Raw genomic sequence first — 9,704 nt, forward strand, 5'->3', positions numbered from 1 at the left:
CTATAATTAAACTACTCACACATAATTAAATCTAAACTAATCAAAGCAATAAAAGAAGTCATGATAGAATAAAGAAATAAAATTGCTGAAATTAGTGGAGAAGAAATCGTTACCAAAATTAACAGAAATAAAGAGTTGAATCAAGAACAAGAGTGAAGTTGCAGAGAGAAATTAAGAGAGAGAAAATAACTGAGTAGAGAGAGAAAGTCTAAGAGAAGAGATAATCAAAACTAAAAACACTAAATCGTATTTATATCAAACACTTAATTAATCCTAATTAAAACTAAGAAAATCGCCGAAATCAGCTCCTCAAAAACATGCGCCCGGTCGGGCGCCACACTGCCCGATCGGGTTCGATTTTTTCCATCAGGTACGTTTCTCGCGCTCGTCCGGGCGCGCCTTCGGGCGAGACTAAATTGGCCGGGCAAAGCTCTTGGGCTATCTTGGCTTGTTGATTGGGCTCCGATCCTTCGGCCCAATCCGAATTTCCTCTTTCGGATCTTGAATACTTGGTCCAAATGCCTCGGTATCACAATGTTAAGCCCTTAATCTATCATCGGTTTGATAACTCTAGCCGGCCCTGGGCTACGAAAACTGGTCGTGCTCCTCCAATGCTCGTAGTTGCTCCATAAAAATCCCGGAAAAATGCTCCAAAGGTGCAAATCCCTACAAAACTCAACCAAAACTACAAAAAAACTAGAAAACACCAATTAGTAATAAAAGTGTCTCTAAAGAGCCAAAAACACTACCAATTATGACCAAGGGACGGGGGTAAACTACTACTCCCTCCGTTTTTAAATACTTGTTCCATTTCTCTTGGACACGCATGCCGATGCTAATCTTTGATCACTAATATCTTTGATTGTCAATAAGTATAAATTCTAACAATTGAAAATTAATAATCTATTCATCGAGATGATTTCAACAAGTACCCACAAGACTATATTTCTTCTTATGTATAAATCACAAACATTAGTCAAAGTAGGACAAATGAATAGTGCAAAAAATAGAAATGGAGCAAGTATTTAAAACCGAAGGGAGTATATATCAAAGGAATTTAAGAATTTTCTAAAAAGGCTAAGGCTAAAGCTAAGGGCAAGGGCAAGGAGAAAGCTAGCACTTCTAAAGCAAGTAAGAGTAAAGGAAAGGCCAAAGCTATTACACTTGCTATTGGAAAATACCACCATCTCCTTAATCACTACAAACTATTTTCAAGACCCTTGCTCTGAGAAGGAATCCTAAATTTGCTAAACCACTTACTGAACCTAACCCTACTATTACTGATCCAAACACTATTGAAATTGATCCAAAAAACATTTCCATTGATCCAAACACCACTGAAACTGATCCAAAAAACATTGTCATTGATCCAAATACCAAAACAGACAATGATCTTACCCTATTTGCTAGGAAAATGCCAAAAATCACAACATTTATAATAGGTGTTTGGTCGAGAAAAGTGGGCCCAAGCCACCACAAATACAAAAATCCAAAACAAGTAATTGGCTTATGAGAAGAAAAGTTTTCTTTGAGTATTAAAATACTTATATGAGTGATGATAATGATGATGGAGATTATGAAGAAGGTGAGGACAGTGGTGATTCTGAACCAAAAGTGATCCCTAACAATTCTGTCATCCTTGCAGATGAGTTAGAAGATGTTGGGAGGGTTTCACACATACAAGACAATTGGGAGCTTTCACATTGGTATATTCTTATTGATGATGATGATGACAACTATTGTAATAAGTTGTATAAAAATGGGAAAATGTATGAAGATAAAGACTTTGGCATAATTTAGCTTAGACCTTGGATGCTTTTCATTGAAAAAAGTCATCTTAAAAAAACCCTGAAAAATTATGTTGTTCAGGAAGGTTTTGCTCTGAATGTTAGTGTATGCGGACAATAGCAAGTACACAATTATTACTTGTTATACTTAGTGTTGGGAATGGAGATTACATGCTAGCAGGCTTGCAAATGGTAGGACATGGGCTATAAAGAAGAGTTGGCCTGATATGCACAACAAGGGTTTTGAGACATATAATCCAATTTGTATAGTTAAATGGATAATAGTAAACATCATGGAAGATATCAGGGATAATTGAGATATTCCAAAAAAGGCATTGAATAAGTTGATATTTAAGAGGTATGGCATATATATACATGAAGATGACTTCTTTGTATAAGCTAAAGAGGTTTGTCATTGATTAAATTTTTGGTGGGCATGGCGAGTCTTATGCTCAATTACTTACATATGCTTATGTGAGTAATCCAGAATCTACAGCATTTGTATAGCTTGGCATGAAAGTGAAAGCATACCAAGGGTAAATATATTCATCAACCTATTCGTCTTTTTTTTTTGGACAATGTAAGGGGTTTATTGGAGGTTGTAGACCCCTAATTGATGTTGATGGGGCATATTTAAAAGTGATAATGCTTTATGAAATTGCATTGGATGGTAATAATGAGATTTACCGATTAGCTTATGTTGTTATGAATGTTGAAGACAAAGAGTGTAATAGCCCTCATGATTGCCTTAAAAGAACTTAATATACTACTGATTTTAATTAGATACATCTTTCCTGTAAGGAGCTCTTATGCTAAGATACGTCTTAGTTAAGTGTGCTTGGCTGGGATTAGTCTTAGACTATTAGTATAGGATGGATGACGTCCTAGGAAGTTTTCCTAAGGTGTGCATGAGTAAGGACAAAATGGGCCGGAATGACTTGTGTTGGTCTGTGAGGATAGTTGTTGGTCCCATATATGCAATTCGTGACAATAGGCCACACCCTGATTAGGGGTCGAGGTGTTACAAAGAGTGTTTTTCTTTTGGAAAAATGAACATAAATAATCTGAACTTTTCGTGCTCTTCTAATAATAAGTTAAATTTTGATTTATTAAAAAAAGGCTCAAATTTACTACTACCATTCTATTATTGGGTAAATAAAAATTTTAACCAAATGATTGAGGTTAACTTGCTTATGGGGCATGGGCAGTAGATGAGTTGGAGGTTTTTCTTTAATTTGTTCTTTTAGTTGAACCTCTTTTATTTGTTTTCTTTCTTATTTCTTCTTTTTCTTCCATTTGAACAATCCCTTCACTAGTACAAAAATTACCTCAAGTAACACCCAAAATGTGTTACATAAAGTGGTAAAAGTGTTATTATAGACAATAGGTAACACTTTATTGGGTGATACATCCGCCCATGTTACCTTAGGTCTTATGTAACACTTTGGGCAATGTATGGTAACACTTTAAAAAGTGTAACTACAAGCCTTCTTATGTAACACTTTTTATATTATTGGTATCATAAGTGTTACTTTTTATTTCTTATGTAACACTTATTTATCTTTAGTAACATTTTTCAATCGTATAGTATCATTTTATTCGACATTATGTATCACTTTTTCGAACCAATGTAACACTTTGTTGATTATTAGGTAACATTTTTCAATCATGTTTTGACATATAGTAGCAATTTATTTGACATTATGTATCACTTTTAGAAAATTAACGTAACACCTTATTAATGAATAGGTAACATTTATTATTATTATTATTATTATTATTGTTATTATTATTATTATTATTATTATTATTATTATTATTATTATTATTATTATTATTATTATTATTATTATTATTTATTTATTTATTTATTTTTTAAAATATAAACATAATATTAATATGTACAACAACAACGAATGTGAAGTTAACATATACAATAGACAATAATTTGAATCGAAAAAATTTATTTCATGCTCTTACAAAAAACATCCATAAAATGATAAACACCAATTTTTTTGATTGGCTAAACAATCTAATAATCAAAATAAAAATAAATTGAACTTCGGTCTCTTCTAGACCTCCAATTTCTAAAAAAAGTCAACGCGGTTGTACAAAGCAGTAGTAATCATAGCAGAAAGCAGCAGCTAGCTAGCGAAAACAACATCCATTTATACCAGATGACAGCAGTTGCAGCAGACAGTAGTAGCAGCCAAAAATAGTAGCAAATAGCCATAGACATCATTATAAGCAAAAACAGAAGTAACAACAGCAAAACACCATTGCCTTACTCTGCCTTATCTTACTTTGGACACCATTCTCAATCTCAACCTCCTCATCTTGCTTACTATGGAATGATTTTTTTCCCTGTTCAGTAGACTTGCCTAATCTCAATGCGGAATTTTTAGATATAGAAGAGACTACCTTGCTCTTAAATTGTTGTGCTACTTTATCTCGATGTTGGTCGACACGTGTTCTAATCTGTTGTTGTGTCGTCTGCATCATATCCAAATCCATTTCCTATTGGATTTTTCATTCCGTTGAATCTCTCCCTTACAACCGTTGATCTAAGCATTATTTTTCGGTAATTTGATGACACACCTTAACTGAAGTACAACAAAAAGGATTCTTGGGTCCTGTCACAGTTCCAAATTATAGTAAAATATATCTTAACAAAATGATGACAAAAAATGTAAATGAAATGAGAAAGGGATATGGAAACAAAGAAAAAGAAAGAGACAAAGTTAATTACTAAGAGCACATTATAACATCTTCCTACGATACATGCTATGTATCAAACGAAGGTGGAACAAAAGCTAAAAAAGGAAATATGAGACTAGTGTGAAAATAGTGTCTCTCGGTGGTCAGGCCTCAAGTTGATGAGATAGCGGTTACTATAAATGATATCAGATGACTTTAATAGAAGAGTCATGGGGTGAGTTTTATTTTTATTTTTGTTTAAAAAAAGGAGTAAATCTATCAACTACTGTTAGCTCCACCAATGTCCTGTTGAAATACATTCCTTCAATGCAGATCCAACATAAAAGGGTGTGTGTATGACATTTTGAGAGTAGTAGTCATCAAGGCAAATTTTCTATGTAAGATTGGTTGGCTAGCTAGCTGATGATTGATATATCTAGATACCTAGCAAGGATGTTTTGGTAAGTGGAAGGAAAAATCAAACACAATAATGTTGTAGATATACAGAGATCTGATCACTAATATTGGTTTTTTTTGGGGGGCTTAATAATGATAAACTTCCTCTATATGAAAGTATGCATCTAGTTGATTTACTCTTTACATAAAGTGGTTTGCTACATATTTTAACAGTATTACTATCTATTACTAAGCAAAGGAGGACAAAGAGACCTGTACATTTACTCCAGCATATTATCCTGAGGACTAAACTAATGAATTTACAAATGTTATCTCGGTTTCAAAATTGCAGATTGACAAGAATATTTGCTAAATTGATTGAAGATGGCTTGCACATTCAAGAATACCCAGTAGCCATTATGCGCTTCAAAAGACATCTGAGTATATAGCTAGCTAGTAGAAGCTAATAACTACCAAGAAATAACTCCCAATAAAAGCAATCAAAATTATTAATGCCCCTTTAACAACTTTCAAATTCAACTTCTCAGAATCTATTACAACCAGAGCTAGCTATTCTGAAAATCTAACTCTATTCAAATTCAACTTCCCCCAGTATGATAATAGGGCATCTAACTCTATATTATGAAATATCTTAACCACTAATAGAAAGTGGTGATTACAATACATAGTTTCTAATTAAGCCACTAATTCACAACATAGATCAATATACATACTGCAATTTTTAGAAATTACTTAATTTTTAGAAAGCCTAAACTGTTACCCCTTGCCTTGAATCAGCACCAAAAAATAAACCCTAGATTGAAAATTTTACAATGGGATATCAAAAATCAAAGAAAACTCACAGCTTTCGATAAATTAAGTGTAACTTGAATGAAATTACATACTGCAATTTGATGAACTATACTATTTGCATTAAAAAAAAAAAATCAATTAAATCATTTCCCTACAATTAGGGGTGTTCGCGGTGCAGTTTGCAATTTTTTCAAACGGCACCAAACCGCACTTTTACAAAAACCGCACCAAACCGCACCGCAAGATGCGGTTTGGTGCGGTGCGGTTTGCGGTTTAACCGTATTTAATTAAAAATGTAATTATTCTTTGTAAAACAAAATTTTTATTTTATATTATAATTAATAGTTGATAATTTAAATATTAAACTCTTTTTATTAACCTTTAATTAACTAATAGTAAAAAATTAGGTCATATATTTTAGTTCTTTTATATAATTTTAATGAAAATATAGTATAAAATTCGCAAACCGTACTAAAGTGCGGTTTGCAGTGCGGTTTGCAGTGCGATTTGGTCTCAATAATTTTGGAAACCGCACCAAATCGCAAAATTGCGGTTTGGTGCGGTCTAAACTGCACTCTGTACAGCCCTACCTACAATTAGAACTTTGAATTTTCTTTTAATCCACCTAAAATTAGAATCAAATTACTGCAATTCGAAAAATACGATTGAATTGTTACAAATGATTACAATTTAATTAAAAAAATCGATTAACAAAAACAGCTATTAAATTGATTAATTCGATCCAAATTATTGCATGAGAAGAAAAATTCGAAAGCCTACCTGGATAGTGCAATGATGTGGTGCGACGTTCATAGGTGCTAAAAGAGCCCAAATTTTGGAATTTAAAGGGGAAAGTTTGAAGAAACTCATACCATGACAACTAATCGAAACCCTAGAATTCGAAGTACCGTCGTTATGGCTCGTGACCATCGTCAACACCATTGCCGCCACTTGTGAGTGAGGAGGGAGAAGAATGAGAGAGAGAGAGAGAGAGAGCGAGAGCGAGAGAGTGGTCGGCCTATGGTGGAGTCAAGAGAAATAAAGAAAGAGAAAGGAGAATGAGAGAGAGAAAGAGATCTGAATGTCAGAGCTGTTCTAATTTTTTTGGGGATACTTACTTGGGAAAAAACGGTATCCTTAACCTGTGGTACGAGTTCGAGCCCAATGAAGCCGGATTTTTTTTTTAATCTAGATTTGGTATCCATTTGTGTTTTTCTACTAATTGTAAAATGTTAATTATATGTAAAGCTTACAATTAAAATGAATTGTTAATGTTATATATAATAGCAATATGGTCAAATGATATTCTTAATATTATAATTTATAACTAATTGGTACCAAAAATTAAAGTGTTACAATAAAGTGATACTTAATATCAAAGTGTTACAATAAAGTGTTATTTAATATCAAATTAAAGTGTTACAATCAAGTGTTACATGATGTCAAAGTGTTACAAAAGTGTTACTTATGATTAGCTAAGGTTCTAACCATCAAAGTGATACCATTTGGTGTTACCTAAAGTCACTTTTGTAGTAGTGCTTTCTTTTGTTCCTCCATTTCTTTACGTTCTTAACCTCAACTTTCTTTTTCTTTTTTTTTTGACAACAACAACTAAACAAAGGAACTAATGCACAAAACTATGTAAATTAACCCTACACCTATTAGCAATCTCATGAGCAAGAGTAATTTGTTCCCTTCCTACTTTCCAGAAAATGCAGTTCCTTAGCTTCTCTCCTGAATGAATCAGATCTTGGATTGTCCAGAGCATCCTTATTTCCCTTCTTCTAGGTTGTTGAATCAACTGTATAAGAGCCATCAAATCTGTAAAAATAAGTAGATTCTGGTGTCCTTTCATCCTTTCCCAATGTATCGCTTTTAAGCATGCCATAACCTCCGCATGTAGTGTTGAAAACGCTTTACCAAAGTCCCCTCCCCCTTCCAAAAAGATAGTCTTGTCAAGGGAGTAGGCCCATCCCATACCAGCATTCCCTGTACTCTTATGCCAAGATCCATCCACCATTACGGTCACTTGTAGTCTTTCATCCATAGTGTAAGTGAAACAGTCCTTTTCACTTCCAATGTTAACCCTAAAAAATCCCGACAGAGCACTAGTATCCCCTTAACCTCAACTTTCAATGTCAAATTTTTTATTTTTAAAAGAACATGGCTGGACGTGGAACAACCTTAAATGGGTCTGGCTCATTGTGGACACCTAAAAATGTCTCCCCAAAACCAAACCCGATGATGAACAACTTTTCAGCACCATTATTGGTCGGGTTGAGTGTTTAATCTTGGAGTGCTTAAATCTATATTTCCATTTCATAAAACCAACCCAAATCCTATCCCATTTCCCCAAACCATAACTTATTTTCCTCTTTTCGTGCCTTTAAACCCAAAATAATTCATTTAGTGTCCTTTTTATAAAAACGTTTAATCCAGTTTATTTTGGTCCATAATCTGGGTCCAGTGATTACATAGTTGGATGGGGCTTTAAAAGAGCTTTCCAACTATATATTATAAGCCCAAATCCGAGTTATAACGAATAAATTATGGCCAAAATATTAAATTGAGCCCAAACCGAACCTAAGCCCACCTTACCTACGACCCAATGTTTAAGTGGTGGGTCCAAATTATTTAATCTCATTCCAAAACCAATTAGGATTAATTGGAAGCTTCTATAAGTTTCTAAAAGATCCTAATTATCCGTTTTGAAAAGATAAGATTATAGAGTTTGAAATTGAATAAAACTCCTTTTTTTAAAAGTCCTAATTTTATTCGAATTGAAAGACATTCAAAGATAGATAGATATTATTTTATTGCCTCATATTTTTTATCCAAATTTTATATGGTTGGATAGCCCTTGAAATTATCTTTCCAATGATATATTATAATATCAATTCCGAGCTATAACAGAAAAGATATGAATAAAATATCAAACTCTATCCAAAACTGATACCGTCTCACTATTTCGGTCATATCTTTTATTCTATAAAATATTCTAATCTGATTCTAATTGGGTTTGAAATTATACTTCAAGAGATTTCTAACGATATCTTATTCATCTTATTCCGATTTCTGGATCAAAAGATATGATAAAAACAAAAACCGCAAAAACTGTAGTCTATCGAGTTTTATTCCGATTTAATTCGGATCTTATCTTAATTCTTCGACCCCTCTTTTTTCTCTATAAATAGAGGTCATATCACCCCTTTTTCAATCATCAACAAGGTCGATCATCAAATAATTCTCTTCTCCCTCTTTAGCCTAAACACTAGCCTCCATATTCTTCCATGATACTTCCCCTAAGCACTCCAAGGAGTCCATATAATACCCAAAGTTCTATACTTAAACCAAGGCGTGAAAGGTATAATTGACTGAAGGTTTGGACCAAATCAAATCTACATTTATTTAATTTAATTGTTTCAAGTTGATTTATATTTTAATTGAAGTTACTAACAGTTTATTCATGATGTAGCAATTTAAAGGAAACGCGGAAAGTGAGTAATTAATCACTTAGTTACTCTTATTTTTATTTTCTTATTGCTAGTATCATGATTAGGTTTATTTATATTTGATTTGACTAACGCTATTATTGTTAAATTGCTTCCAATATTAATGTTTATTCTATTATTATTTTTTGATCACCATATTGCATGTTTAAAGGGAATATGTAATTGAAAATCACGCCTAATAAGATAAGTTGGACAACCAGTTTAGGTTCCTTTTTAATCTTATTGTTTAATTCAAGTGATCACAAATATTTTAGAATTATGTGTTGCATTAATATTCAACCAATTTAGCTTAATAATAGTTTGGAGCAAATTGAATACTCTGTTTGTATGCCTTTGAGATCGCAGGAATCACTTTTCACTATAAGAATCGAGTAGAGGCCAATACGAGCGAATGTGACTCCATGACTCAGTTCGTACCATCATCCCCGATCCTCCTTTTGTGGTTCCGAACCATATGGAGTTAGTAATCTCATGGATTATGAATGGGGTGTAACCTTCA

The 9,704-nt window shown here is 33.1% G+C and overlaps 1 long non-coding RNA gene across 1 annotated transcript; it reads right to left on the minus strand.

The window, feature by feature from the left end:
* Window positions 1-3,719: 3,719 nt before the first annotated feature.
* On the minus strand, window positions 3,720-6,702 carry LOC145630668 (uncharacterized). The gene is made up of 2 exons (XR_014112168.1): window positions 6,474-6,702; window positions 3,720-4,420 (listed from the first exon to the last, which is right to left on the minus strand). It is a non-coding gene; the product is annotated as an uncharacterized LOC145630668 (long non-coding RNA).
* Between the last annotated feature and the right edge of the window lie 3,002 nt (window positions 6,703-9,704).

The sequence above is a fragment of the Chenopodium album genome, chromosome 5, assembly GCF_948465745.1.
Source record: "Chenopodium album chromosome 5, dcCheAlbu1.1, whole genome shotgun sequence".
Classification (NCBI taxonomy): Eukaryota; Viridiplantae; Streptophyta; class Magnoliopsida; order Caryophyllales; family Amaranthaceae; genus Chenopodium; species Chenopodium album.